Source organism: Pseudophryne corroboree, chromosome 1 (assembly GCF_028390025.1).
Source record: "Pseudophryne corroboree isolate aPseCor3 chromosome 1, aPseCor3.hap2, whole genome shotgun sequence".
Taxonomy (NCBI): Eukaryota; Metazoa; Chordata; class Amphibia; order Anura; family Myobatrachidae; genus Pseudophryne; species Pseudophryne corroboree.
This window is the reverse complement of record NC_086444.1, coordinates 903,675,307-903,691,358: the sequence shown is the minus strand read 5'-3', so window position 1 is coordinate 903,691,358 and position 16,052 is coordinate 903,675,307.

Here is a 16,052-nt window from a genome sequence, read left to right as displayed (position 1 = left end):
AGGTAGGCCTATAATCTCAGGAGTGGAATCCCTTACCGCAAACCTATCTCAACTGATAGACCATGTTCTCAAGCCATTAGTGTTATCTAATAAATCACATCTTAAGGATACTAAAGATTTTTTATTAACACTGTAAGCCATCAAATGGGAGGAGGGTAATTATCTGGTCACTGCGGACGTGACTTCCCTCTATACCATTATAGAACATAAACAGGGTATAGATGCTGTCAATCATTTCCTAAGCCTATCTGAACACTCCGATGAAACCAAAGAATTCATTATAGAAGGAGTGCAATTCATCCTTGAAAACAACTTCTTTCTCTTCAAGGACCAATTCTATCTCCAGAAAACGGGGACAGCGATGGGCACCAGGTTCGCCCCGAGCTACGCCAACCTGTTTATGGGTTTGTGGGAGGCTGAAGCCATCTGGTCTTCAGACGTGCTCGGGTCGAGCCTGGTGTCCTATGTTCGCTATATTGATGATGTCTTTTTTGTCTGGCGCGGCAGTTTAGACACTCTAAATGCTTTCTGTGGTAGACTCAACTCTAATAATAAGAACATCAATTTATCCTTTCAAACAGACCAACTTACGGTAAATTTCCTTGATATTACAATTTATATTAAAGACGGGCAAATCAATACTAAGACCTATTCTAAACCCACAGATTCTGGTACATACATTTCTACAGATAGTTGCCATCATGACAGTTGGCTTAATTCTATCCCAGTAGGCCAACTCAAAAGACTAAAAAGGAATTGCAGCGACAATATTATGTTCCAGCAACAAGCAGAGATTCTAACAAAAAAGTTTGAGGCCTGTGGTTATAAAAAAGACAATATTAATAGGTTCCATGGAAGATGTCAATGCAATAGGCCGTCAAGAACTTTTACAAAAAAATAATACAAGAAAAGAAAGGGATGGAAAATATGAATGGGCGTTTGTCACGGAATATACCACACAACATAGATCCATTGAAAAGATCATGAGGAAGCATTGGAACCTCGTAAAACATGATCCGGTCATTGGGCCGCTTGTCACAGATAAACCGGTCCATATTTACCGGAGGGCTCCTAATTTAAGATCAAAATTAGTTTCCAGTGCCATACAGACCATCTCAAATACACCGAGAATAATGTCCAAAGGTTTCTATAGGTGCGGCAGCTGTATTGGCTGTCGCAGCATCAAAAGTGGGGGCTGCAATAAAATTGAAAAAGTGCTCATTAATGATAAAACTGTGGAAATAAAAGATTTTATCAACTGTGACACAAGTAATGTCGTCTATGCGATTAGCTGTAAATGCAATCTGACATATATAGGACGGACATCTCGTCCCCTTAAAACCAGATTAGGGGAACACGTCCGAAATATAAAAAAGGGACTTGAAACCCATTCCCTATCTGCCCACTTTAAATTAAAACATGAATGTCGGATCTCTGAAATCATTGGCTTCTATGGTCTAAGACATATAAAAGGGAGTAAATGTAACACTAATACGGCTAATTTGTTGGCAAAAACAGAGATTAATTATATTTTCAATTATAGCACTTTAGCCCCTACAGGTTTAAATAGTGATTTTGAATTAAAATGGTTTATGTAAATCACTTTAATCATATGACACGATGTCGGCGTCATATTGTATTTTGCACTATTGACTCAGTTGCACTTTGCACTATAAGTATTTTGCACTTTATATATATATATTTATTCTATTATCGTAGGATCATTTTCCACATATATAAATAACTTTTATATATGTATCACCATGTCCTCACTCATTTATCACACAATGTCCCAGGGATGTGTGATTTCTTTAACAAATCTACTATTGCACTTTGCACTTAAAGTACTTTATATATGTATTTATTTGATTATTGTAGGATTATTTTTCCACATATATGTATAACATTTATATATGTATCACCATGTTCTCACTCATTTATTACACAATGTCTTAGGGATGTGTAATTATCTTAACAAATTATGTAAATATACGATCTGATTAAGATTGTTTCTTTCAGAATCACTTTTTTCCGATTTTAACTACATTTCCCATGATTCCCGGCTCTGGACTATAATCAATACCGGTAAACTGTGTTACTATGACGACTTCCGGGATGTGTAACTGTTTATATGTTCCATAGACTCCAAGATAATATGACACAGTGGACGATCCCCGCACACTAGTTGTGTCATAAGAAAAGTAAAACTACATCTCCCATGAACACCGCGGACTGTCTTCCGTCCTGACAACTTCCGCTTTTAGGTGACGAGTTCCGCTCACCATTTGGCCACTGTTAGGGTCTCCTGCCCTGTGCTGCCACGTCGTCATGGCAACCGGGAGACAAGTGCTAGCGGAGTAACCTGAGCGCAGCTGATACTCCGGTTCGGGTCTTTTGCTGTGCAGTGGTTACAGGCATGGGATCCGGTGCTGGTTTTTGTGCTCACAGTCTGTGAGGTCTGAGGGGGGCGTGGACAGCACCTGCTTTATAAGGCCTCTTCTCAGATTAAGCAGATGCTGCTGAATCTTTGTTGGTTAGTCAGTTCCTGTAAGTTAGCCAGTACTGTGTAGCTTTGTATTTTGTTATTGCTTACTGCAAATAGGCCTGGGCATTTGGTACTACACTCTGCCAATCCAGACCTAGCAGTAAGACTGGAGTCAGTCGTTTAGCCTGCTGAGGTTCTTTTGCTATTCTGTGAACCCAGCAGGTTTGTGGCTGTACTTTCAGACCTGCCTGCATAATCCTCTCTCACTGTGCAGGGCGTCCATGTGTCAGTTTAGTGGCAGTAAGCTGAACCTGGGCCCTGCAAGTGAGAATTAGGATTGTGGAGACTCTCCTTGTGTCTATTATTCCATCTCTGACCAAGGAGTTTACTGCCACACCCGTTGGTAACCCTTTAGGGTTTTGCTGTTGCCCTTAGCAACAGCATTTCGGGTTCTCTACGTATTAAAACACAACATCTTGCTTTTTCCATCTGAGCATTTCTAATACTAGGGAGACACCCAGTTTCTTAGCCTCTGGGCTTCTCTGTTCACTCTGTGTTGGTTTTGTTACCCTATCACCTTCTGTGTACGTTATGTCATATTTCCCAGTCTGTCTGTGAGTTCATTTGTTTTGCATCCCTCTCTGTTCAGACACCAGTACATTCCTGCAGGCACTGGTGTGTATAACAGTTCAAACACCAGTACATTCCTGCAGGCACTGGTGTGCATAACATATTCAGCAGCCCAATACTCCTGTTGAAATTTTGTGGGAATATGGAGCATACCCTCAAAATACGTTGCAACAGGTGGTCGATCAGGTGCAGGTCCTGACTCGTCAATTTAATGATTTGTCCATTAAAATGCACACCTCCCAGGCCGCTGGCGGAGCTCCCGCAGCAGCAGCACCTTCAGGGGTTAAGGAGCCGAAAGTAAATCTTCCGGATCGTTTTTCTGGAGATCGCTCGCAGTTCTTTTGTTTCAAGGAGAGCTGCAAGTTATATTTCCAGCTTAGGCCTCAGTCTTCTGGGTCAGAGATTCAGCGGGTGGGCATAGTGATTTCCTTGCTACAAGGAGACCCACAGGTCTGGGCATATGGGTTGCAGCCTGACTGTCCGTCGCTTAAAAGTGTTGATGCTTTTTTTACGGCACTGGGCATGTTGTATGATGACCCTGACAAGACGGCCTCAGCCGAGGCTCAGATTTCGATCCTTAAGCAAGGGCGAAGGCCAGTTGAGGTTTACTGTACGGAGTTTCGGAGGTTGGCCCATGATACCCAGTGGAATGACCCAGCCCTGAGACACCAGTACCGAAGAGGTCTTTCTAACCAGATAAAAGACCAACTGGTACAATATCCCTTGCCTGATAGCTTGGATCAGCTCATGCAGTTATTCATCCGGGTGGATAGACGGCTGAGAGAGCGTAGGCTTGAAAGGGAGACCGAGGTTTCCTTCTTTCCCAAGGGAACCTCAGACTCTGAGGAATTTTCCGAGGAGCCTATGCAGATTGGGGCTACCCGCCTCTCCTCGCGTGAGAAGACGCGGAGGAGACAGCAGGGGTTGTGTTTGTACTGTGGGAATAAGGGTCATGTGGTAGTATCATGCCCAGAAAAGCCGGAAAACTTCAGGGCCTGAGGGTGATGGGAAATATCCTGTCAGGCCAGAAGTCAGAATTTCCCAAGAAGACTTTTATCATTCCGGTGACCTTGAAGATCCTCGGTCAAACTGTCAAGACTGAGGCCTTTGTGGACAGTGGGGCCGACGGGGTTTTTATGGACCGCCAATTCGCCCTGAAACACTCTGTTTCCTTAGTACCCTTGGCGTCGGAAATTGAGATTTATGGGTTAAACGGGGAACCATTATCCCAGGGTAAAATTACCTCTTGCACTAGCCAGATTTCTTTGTTTATTGGAGCCACACACTCTGAAAAATTGTCCTTTTATGTGACTGTCTGTACTTTTGCCCCATTGGTGTTGGGGTTACCCTGGTTAAGGGCCCACAATCCTCAATTTGACTGGGTCTCTGGGGAGATTCTTAGTTGGGGTACTGATTGTTTCAGGAGTTGCTTGAGCCTTCCAGTCAGGCTCTCGCAGCTAAGTTTGCCAGGATTGCCAGGGTGTTATGCAGATTTTGCGGACGTGTTCTCCAAAAAAGTTGCAGAGGTACTACCTCCCCATCGCCCCTATGACTGTGCCATTGATTTGTTGCCGAATGCTAAGCTTCCCAAGAGCAGGTTGTACTCCCTGTCACGTCCTGAGACTCAGGCTATGGCAGAGTACATTCAGGAGAACTTGGCTAAAGGATTTATCAGACCTTCACAGTCTCCAGTTGGGTCGGGATTCTTCTTCGTGGGTAAAAAGGACGGTTCATTGCGACCCTGCATCGACTTCAGGGAATTGAACCGTATCAAGATTAAAAACTCATACCCACTGCCTCTCATTTCGGTCTTGTTTGACCAGCTTCGTACTGCCACCATTTTTTCTAAGATTGACCTACGCGGTGCGTACAATCTAATCCGAATAAGAGAGGGGGATGAATGGAAGACTGCCTTTAATACCCACTCAGGGCATTATGAATATTTGGTGATGCCTTTTGGGCTCTGTAATGCCCCGGCAGTCTTCCAGGATTTCATGAACGATGTGCTCAGGGAATATTTGGATAGATTCTTAGTTGTATACTTAGATGACATCCTAATCTTCTCCCATTCCCTGGAGGAACATCGGAAGCATGTACGCTTAGTCCTCCAGAAACTCAGAGACCACCAGCTTGGGGCGAAGCTGGAGAAGTGCGAATTTGAAGTTCAGCAAATCGCATTTCTAGGATATATTATCTCCCCAGAAGGTTTCCAAATGGAGGGTTCCAAGGTACAGGCAGTCCTGGATTGGGTGCAGCCCACTAGTTTGAAGGCGCTTCAGCGTTTCCTGGGCTTTGCAAATTTTTATAGACGATTTATCGCTGGATTTTCGTCTATAGTGGCGCCCTTGGTGGCACTCACTAAGAAAGGGGCGGATGTTGCTCACTGGTCTCGTGAGGCCAAAGCGGCTTTTGCCCGTCTCAAAAGGGCATTTGTCTCGGCCAAGGTGCTGCGACACCCAGATCCAGAGCGTCCTTTTGTGGTGGAGGTGGATGCCTCTGAGATGGGTATTGGGGCAGTGCTCTCTCAGATGGGAGTGTCTGATAATCGCCTTCATCCCTGTGCTTACTTTTCCCGTAAATTTTCGCCTGCCGAGATGAATTATGACGTGGGTAACCGGGAATTGTTGGCTATTAAGGATGTACTCGAGGAGTGGAGACACTGGCTTGAGGGGGCTAAGTTTGTGGTCTCAATTCTCACCGACCATAAGAATTTGGCATATTTAGAGTCAGCGAAGCGTCTCAATGCCAGGCAGGCACGATGGGCTTTGTTTTTTGCTCGCTTTAATTTTTTGATAACATATCGCCCTGGGTCAAAAAACATCAAGGCTGATGCGCTCTCTCGCGGAGTTTTGCTCCAATCCAGGAGACCACCGAGGAGCCGTTGCCCATTGTGTCCCCATCATGTATTAAAGTGGGCATTACCCAGGACCTCTTGTCATTAGTCCTTAGAGCACAGGAGCAGGCTCCTCCAGACCTTCCGGTAGGTCTTTTGTTTGTGCCTCCTAGGTTAAGACAGCGAGTGTTCCTGGAATTCCATGCCAAGAAGTCGGCAGGTCACCCGGGTATTGCCAGAACTCGGGAGTTGCTATCTAGGGCGGTGTGGTGGCCCTCGGTGGCTAAGGATGTGGATCAGTGGGTTCGGGCATGTGACATCTGTGCCCGAAATAAGACTCCTAGAGGGGTTCCTGTTGGCCCATTACATCCACTCTCTATTCCATCTAAGCCATGGACCCACATTTCAATGGATTTTGTTGTGGACTTGCCCAAATCCTCTGGGATGACAGCCATCTGGGTTGTCGTTGACAGGTTTTCGAAGATGGCGCACTTCGTTCCACTGGTTGGGCTGCCATCGGCCAGATGCCTGTCTGAATTATTTATGCTGCATGTCGTGCGCCTCCACGGGTTGCCACTTGATGTGGTCTCTGACCGCGGATCCCAGTTTGTGGCCAAATTCTGGAGGGCATTTTGTTCCGATCTCCAGATTTCTGTCAGCTTGTCGTCAGGCTACCATCCGCAGTCTAATGGGCAGACTGAAAGGGTGAACCAGACCTTGGAGCAGTTCCTCAGGTGTTATGTCTCCAAGTGTCAGACTGACTGGGTTGCTCATCTGTCAATGGCGGAGTTTGCCTATAACAACGCGGCTCACTCTGCTACAGGGATCTCTCCCTTCCTTTGTGTGTATGGGCATCATCCTAAGGCCAATTCTTTTGACCCCCTGGACTCCACGCCTGGTGGTTCCTCTGTCGTTTCGGTCCTTAGAGGTATTTGGAGGAAAGTGAAGAAAGCCCTTGTGTCTGTGTCATTAGTGACCAAAAGGGTTTTTGATAAGCGGAAAAGACCCTGCAGCTTCAAATTAGGAGACTTCGTCTGGTTGTCTACCAAGAATTTGAAGTTGAAACAGCCATCTCATAAGTTAGGCCCCCGGTTCATCGGCCCTTATAAGATCACCAGGGTTATCAATCCGGTGGCATTTCAGTTAGATCTGCCCCGTTCTTTGGGTATCAATAAAACATTTCATTGTTCCCTTTTAAAACGGGCGATTAGTAATCCTTCTTCCCCTCTTCTGATACGTGGCCAGAGGGAGTTTGTTGTTGAAAGGATTCTTGACTCCAAGATGGTTCGGGGTCGGCTGTCATTTTTGGTGCACTGGAAGGGGTATGGCCCGGAGGAGCGGTCGTGGGTGCGCAGTTGTGATCTTCATGCCCCCAGACTGATACGCTCTTTCTTCTCGCAGTTCCCCGATAAACCCGGTGGTAGGGGTTCTGTGACCCCTCATCAGAGGGGGGGTACTGTTAGGGTCTCCTGCCCTGTGCTGCCACGTCGTCATGGCAACCGGGAGACAAGTGCTAGCGGAGTAACCTGAGCGCAGCTGATACTCCGGTTCGGGTCTTTTGCTGTGCAGTGGTTACAGGCATGGGATCCGGTGCTGGTTTTTGTGCTCACAGTCTGTGAGGTCTGAGGGGGGCGTGGACAGCACCTGCTTTATAAGGCCTCTTCTCAGATTAAGCAGATGCTGCTGAATCTTTGTTGGTTAGTCAGTTCCTGTAAGTTAGCCAGTACTGTGTAGCTTTGTATTTTGTTATTGCTTACTGCAAATAGGCCTGGGCATTTGGTACTACACTCTGCCAATCCAGGCCTAGCAGTAAGACTGGAGTCAGTCGTTTAGCCTGCTGAGGTTCTTTTGCTATTCTGTGAACCCAGCAGGTTTGTGGCTGTACTTTCAGACCTGCCTGCATAATCCTCTCTCACTGTGCAGGGCGTCCATGTGTCAGTTTAGTGGCAGTAAGCTGAACCTGGGCCCTGCAAGTGAGAATTAGGATTGTGGAGACTCTCCTTGTGTCTATTATTCCATCTCTGACCAAGGAGTTTACTGCCACACCCGTTGGTAACCCTTTAGGGTTTTGCTGTTGCCCTTAGCAACAGCATTTCGGGTTCTCTACGTATTAAAACACAACATCTTGCTTTTTCCATCTGAGCATTTCTAATACTAGGGGGACACCCAGTTTCTTAGCCTCTGGGCTTCTCTGTTCACTCTGTGTTGGTTTTGTTACCCTATCACCTTCTGTGTACGTTATGTCATATTTCCCAGTCTGTCTGTGAGTTCATTTGTTTTGCATCCCTCTCTGTTCAGACACCAGTACATTCCTGCAGGCACTGGTGTGTATAACAGTTCAAACACCAGTACATTCCTGCAGGCACTGGTGTGCATAACAGCCACATGGAAATACAAAACTACAGCTCTCGTGAACACTATGGACTGTTTCCTAGGTGACGACTTCCACTGAACTAATGGCAGCGTGGATCGAGAAAGACTACATCTCCCACAAAGCTCTATCATATCGTCACTTCCGCCGGAAGTCCACGGCCGCATCTAGCCCATCTAGTTTTGGTTAAAATATTGTTCCCTTTAGTTAGAACTTCATAAAGTCTAATGTAGATGTATGGTTTATCTAATAAGAAGGTTTTAGCATGTTTTTGGTATGAAAATGGCAAAGAAAACTGTTTTTATAATTAATTAATATGTCACTTCCTGCTTTCTTCCGATTGGCTCTCTACCTTTTAAATACTAAGCTACCAACACACTCCATTATGTCTTGATAAAGGCCCAGTGAGGGCTGAAACGCGTTGACAGCAGGAGTGTGAGTAGCTTGTCACTATCTGGATTTTTTAATTCTTTTTATTTTTACATTTTTACCTACCTTTGTGCAAGTGGTTTTCTAAACATTCCTCTTTGCCATTTTTTATTCTATTGTTTCATGTGCTGCTGCATATGTTTTTTTTTTTCCTACCGTATGTCCCCTTTCATTATTATTTTTTCATGTACTGTGCATAAACATCTGTAACCCCCTTCCTTTATTTCGTTGTCGGAATTACAATTTTTTTTTTGGGGACAATGGAAAACTACTAGATTCAAGCAGAAAATACCATTCCCTATTTGGAATTTTAAAGATACCTTTATGGGAGTCATCCAGTATCTCAAACTGTGAGTTGGGGTACGCCATATTGGATAATTATTTGTTCACTTCAAGGAGAGAAAGATACCTTGATGGGTTTTGCACCTTCCTTCTGAGTGTGAGTGTTGGGGTACGCATCAGTATTGCTCATCACATCTTTGTCTGGTTGAATTTCTTTAGTCCCACACTGGGTGTAACACAAGTGGTAGAAGCCAGTATCTTAAAAAGAAACCCTGATGTGTTTTATGGTCCCCGTTCAAAGTGTGAGTGGGGTACGCTTTGGAATCACTTTAGCTAGTTAGAGGTATTTAAGCCATACCTCACTAACTACTAATAGTGTTAATAGAACGTACTACACATTGGTTGTCTCTTGCTATTGTTTCTTTCATGTCATCTTGTTTGGAGTTTTCGTGGTTCGATCTGTGAGTTGGAATATACTACACCAGGACCGCCACTTCCACCCTAAGGAGAAAAAGATACCTTGATAGGTTTTACATCTGCCCTCTTAGTGTGAGTGTTGGGGTACGCATCAACTTCCTTCATCTAAGATCTATATAAATCACAGCTTTGCTCGGTTGAACCCTTTGAGATCCACACTGGGTGTATAAAACGGTAGAAACCACCATTCCTATAAAAGAAACCTTGATGTGCTTATATATCCCCGCTTAAAGTATGAGTGGGGTACGCTTTGGATTCTGCTTTGTCTTTTATAAAAAAAAAAAAAGCCTCTAAAAAGGCACTAATACTTACTTTATTATTACAAGAGTTAACACAGATTTACTACACATTGGTTTTTTATTACGTCTGTTTTATTCCATATTATCTTTGTTGGAGACTTCACACCCAAATGGTCTGAACCAAAGGAGAATATCAGATAAAGAAAACATCTCATCCAACCCAAAAGGAACGTCTTGGTGATATTGTATTAATGATTTTGAGCGCTTGTGATGTATTGCAGTTTTCAAAATTCTGTTTTCTGTTTGTATATCTAAATGTGGTGACATTTATCTGAAATCTGTTACATCTAAGCTGCTTAGCGCCAGTAAGGATTGCTCCCTAAATACATTTTTCAAGACAGTGTGTTTGTTGATTAAATATGGGTCTGATTCAGCATGGATCGCAAAAGCAATATCTTTCTCTAATGCGCAAAACCTTGTGCACTGCAGGTAGGGTAAATGTAACATGTGCAGAGAGAGTTAGATTTGGGTGGGGTATAGTATTTCTGTGCAGGGTAAATACTGGCTGGTTTATTTTTACGCTGAAATTTAGATTTCAGTTTGAACTCACATATTCCAAATCTAACTCTCTCTGCACATGTTACATCTGCCCCACCTGCAGTGCACATGGTTTTGCCCATTAGAGAAATATTTTGCTTTTGTAATCCATGCTGAATCAGGCCCTTCATACTGAGGGTGGCTGCAGCAGATATTGGTGATAGCTGCTGAAGTCCCCCATTTTTGCTCACAAAAGAAACCCCCATTTCCATGGGGGCATCATTTTTGCTGAATTTACCTCACTCTACTGAAAAACAGCAGTGTTGCGAGTCATCACATCTTAAGGGGCCCATACATCAGCAATTGTTTGGGGCAATTTGCCAATTTGCCGACAATTGTGCAAATAAATCTGCAATGTATGAGGTTCACAGATAGTACAAATCGATTGGGATTGTTAAATCAGGTTTTCCAACATGTTTAATTTCACAGATCAATTGCTAGTGTATGGCATTGGGCAATCAGTAGATCTGCTGACCAGTTCTAGTAAACTGATGATTCTTTCAAGATTGGGAGATCTGTTTAAAGTGGCCCATACATCAGCAAACACAATTCATTGTTTAGCAGATCCTGTGAATTATTTGCCAGATATATTGTTACTCCAATCCATCTGACCTGCCCATACATTACAGATATATTTCAGTGATTTGCAGATCCCAAACATTGCAGATTAATCGACACAATCGTCTGCAAATTGGCAAATTGCTCCAATTGATTGCTGATGTATGGGGGCCTTAACTGAAAATGTTCTGCAAATCACTGAAAGATGTCTATAATGTGAATGTGATGTGATGAGCACTCTATTTCACATTTTGTCGCTCTTTTTATAAAAATCAGTTTAATTTGGAATTCACATAGATAAGTCATGTAGTACCTTTTTAGATATACAATAGACAGTTGAAAACAATATTATTTTAACCAAAACCTATAGAAAAAGTGACTCTAATTACTTACATTATGGGAGTTGCCACTGCAGGCCCTGGGTTGACATCAACCACAGAGACCAGTTGTGGCATATCAGAAGAAATTGTTGTAGTGGGCCCTACACACTGACCGATCCGCCGCCGAGCTGCCCGACGGCGGATACGGACGACGGCGACCCGGTGGCGGAGGGGCAGTGACGGGGTCCCCCGTCACCAGGCTGCATTGAAGTGCAGGCAAATATGGACGAGATCATCCATATTGGCCTGCATGTACAGCCAACAGGGGACCAGCGATGAACGAGCGCGGGGCCACGCATCGTTCATCGCTGGTGCCTCCACACTCAAAGATATGAACGGTATCTCGTTCATTTATGAACGAGATCGTTCATATCTTTGACTGATGTCGGCCAGTGTGTAGGGCCTATAAGAACTCTGATTTGAAAAGCAGGATGAAAATTTTTTCGAAGCTTTTTAGAGAAAATATTTCTGCAGGGATATTATATTTAAGACCTCTTAATCAGGAAGACTTCCTTTCAAAAAGTGGTTTAAAAAAGGGAGTAATGTTATCTAATCATTACCCAGGGAGTGCATTCAACAATTTATTACAGTTAAAAAATATATATAAAAACACATTAAATACACATGTATGAAAATATTAATAAAAACATCAATTAATAAACAGTATTCTGTTCCTCAGTCTCCAGCGGAACCAACAATGATCTCACTGTAATTTGAATATCCCTCATTTCATATGGTGCTTAAATTCAGATGTATCAACCTATATTTCTCTTCACGGCCAAGTTTAGTAATCGTGTGATCTTTAGCCCATAAATTTATGCACTGAGAGTGCACTTGTAAAAGATACTTGTGGCAGTTACCAAGTGTCTGTTAATGCGGCTCTTGGTTACTAATTGAAAGTTTCCCGGGGAGACCGTATGTGCACACTGGTAATTACAGTGCTAGGTTCAGACCCCGTTACCACCGCTGCTGCCCATTTGTAGTTGATCCCTTATACTCACTGCCGGAGGAGAATCCTTTACTGGCTTAGATCTTCACTGTCAAGTCGGATGCACGTCCGTCTTCCTCTGTACAATACGGCGGAGTTAGGGATCAGTCACTCAGTGCTAATAACACATCCGCTGGAGAGTACTCTGCATCAGAGTCCAGAGTAGAATGTCTGCATTTCTTACGCGTTTCTCCGCTATTTTGAAGCAGCTGTTTTGTCAGACGTCCTCTGATGAAACCGTGAAAACTGACAAAACTAGGTAATGACAGACAGTCATATAGGTAGGAAGGCCCTGCACACAAGTTTACAATCTATAGGTAAGTAGGGATTGATACACAAGGATAGGTGTTATCTTTGCATACTTTGCCATCAGATTGCAAAGTTTCTTAGTGGGCTGTTAGATATTGTCACAATGAAGGTTTGGAGACCAGAGTAGAATACAGGTAACTGGAGGGACTGACAGAGGGGATCCACATATGATGAACATCTACTGAGGAAGATTAGCCTCACAACTGTATTCAGAATGGATTGTAGTGGTAAGAGTCTCTTTTTGGTAAGACCAGTAAAAAGACAATTACAATAATCAATACTGGAGATAATGAGAGAATGAATTTGAGTTTTTGTCTTGTGTAAGGTATGGTTGTATCTAGAAGAATATGAAGTGGATAGTGGACCTTGCACTTAGCAGTGACAAGATCATTAACTGCTTTAGTTATTGCTGTCTCTGTGGAATGTTAAGAACAAAAGCCTGATTAAAGTGGGTCCAATAAGTTGTGTGAGTTAAGAAAGTGTGTGAGGTAGCTAGTCTCTCAAGTAGCTAGGGTTGGGTGAGGGATGGTTAAGAAGTGATTTAAATGTATTATAAAATCACTTGGGATTAGAGGCTTGAGCAGAGATGATAGTTTGGAAATGCAGATCTGTCCACATACATCTAGCCTCCTGGCACATTAATCAGCCCTTGCAGTCACACCATGACATGGAGTGACACGGTAATGCTGAGCATATTTTTTTTACGTTTCCCTTAAAATCATTCTTATTTGCAAAATAATGCAATTATGACACACAAGCAGCTTATGGTGATTAAAATGATATGCAGCATGCACACAGAAGATACGCATGCTGCATATTTTAGTCAGCAGAGGCTGTGAGTATTATTCACATAATGATGTGAATAAGATGCATTTTCAGCAACAACAAAAAAAACGCCCGATGCTAATGGAGTTGCATTGGACACATCAGCTTACTCATTTCAGGAATCTCTCGCTGCACTAAATTGAAATCTCAACTACAAAGAAGGATTAGAGTCTCATGGGATATCACCACCCTGGAAAATTATTTTAAAAATAAAATTACACTAGGGGTCTCAGACCGAAAATCTTCCCAGCATTTTAACTGGCAATGGAGATCCTAACCAAAGACTGGGAAGAAATACTATTAAAACGTTTCCAGGACCTAGGTTTTAAATACATAAATAAAAGTGAAATATTATATTGTGGAATTGAATAAGTGCACCTGCTCTTAATTGATTCCTTTTTCTTTTTTGTTGTATTCATGTGTGTATTGAATCAATGGGTAGCACCAATACAATACTCCATATACGGAAAAACTAACCATATGAATGAATTATAATATTAATACGATTCCTTTAGATTAATGAAAATCTTATAGATTCTGGGCTGGTTTTTCATTGAGTTAAAACTCCCTTACACATCCAACCCTATCCCTATTTATTACCATTTTACATGCCTACACTAATATCCACTAACACCATATTCTACCCCATGTTTAAACACACACTCACTATGTCATGAGTTATCTCAAGCATGCACAATACAGACACTATTGCTGTACCCACTCTATCACCATTCAGCAGCCCCAATCTAGCAACTAAATTGTCTATAAATATACTCACTACCTACTTTTATTTTACCTAGGGGCATAGCCAGAACTTTGTGGGCCCCATATCAACATTTTGAAGGGGCCCCCATCCCAATGCTTCTAGAGAGACACTTCTCTGTAGCAGTTGTTCATTTTATGCCCTATGATAGTGCCCTAGTTAATTTTCTGACCCATAGTAGTGCCTTATTTAATGTTATGCCCTATAGTAGTGCCATAGTTTCTTTTATGAATCGCAGTAGTGCTTAAGTTCACCCTATGTCACATTTCAGAGCTGCCAGTACACATCATGCCGCACAGTACCCCAATTCACATTATGATATACAGTGCTCCCCGTTCATAGTGTGCCTCATTACAGTGCCCCGGTTCATATTATGTAATATTAAAATGTCCTCCAGTTCATTTTATACCTCACTACAATGGTCCAGGGGCATGCCTAGATATATTGCAGGCCCCAAGGAAAAAGTTTGACAGGACCTCAATGGTGAAAAATATATATAACACATGTAACTTTGACAGGGAAGGTGGGCCACTCTTAGCTCTGGGCCCCATAGCAGCTGCACTGCCTGCACCTATGGTAGCTACGCCCTTGATTTTACCCTTCAATCAAATATATTTTTTTGCTATCAGTAAGTAGGGTCATGTCACAGTCAGTAGGGTCAAGTCACAGTTGCTTAGCAAAATGAACTGCGGCTGACATTGAACAACAGCACCTCCCAATTACTGAGCGTATCACGGCGCCACGTGACACATATGTCTTTGTTGCTTGGTAACATCACCAGCGGCCAATATAGGATACTAGCATCTCTCCCTTCGCCGAGCGCATCATGGCACCATGTGACACAGAAGTCCGGGCCACTACAGGAGTACATGCTAGCATCAATGTTGCTGGGCAATGTAATGCCTTGTACACCACATTACCTATACATGACCAATACCTCACCAGTCCCAGTTGCTTAACAACGGAATGGTGAACCACACTGCCTCCTAATGCACCCCTAACAATGCAGACAGCATTACACCACTGGGGGCAACACACAGAAGCATGATTTACGGGGCAATACATATCGGCATGATAGAGGAATCTCTCATTAAACAGGGACTCATAATTGCAAACATAGCAGTCCTAATGACTCCCTAACTGGGTCTCCTATTGGTTTTTGCACGTCAGTCAAACTGTTAGACTTCATCTCATTGGCCAACAGGGGTATCTATCACACTAAATGGACAGGCTTGACTGTATAAACCATCATGCCCCCCAAGACAAAAGAGATTGGCTATGACAGGAAAATATCCTTCCCGGAGGTGGGACTTAATACACCTCTTGTCCACACCTCCAATTTAGATTGTAATTGACACAAGGTATAAAAGAGGCCACAGGGCACACTCCTAACATGTTCGGTGAACAAGCCAACCCCTGGTGAAACATGCATCCAAGTAGGAGGTCCAGGTCCTGTGCACAGGACCTTAGACACAAGGCATGTAATCTCTGATAAGTATATCTTCATTATTTTTTCTACCATATATATTTTATCTACCATACAATATATATATATATATATATATATATATATATATTATTTATTTATTTTTCTACCATATGTATCTACAAATTACTTTATGATTTAAATAATATTGCCTTCACTGAAGGTTTTCTCAGGTTATTACACGTAATTTTCACTCATACCACTCCCTGCAGACTTCTGTTTTGGGACAGGCAATTATTCTTGCACCTCTTTTCATCTCCAGGAGACTCTGATTGTGTGGGGGCCTGAGCACACTCTCTGCATTGGTTTCCAATCAGGGGGTGCATCCTAGTCAAACGTGCAAAATCAGATCACTTTTGCTTCTTCCTTCACTCATAATCTCACCCACTCATTCCACAAT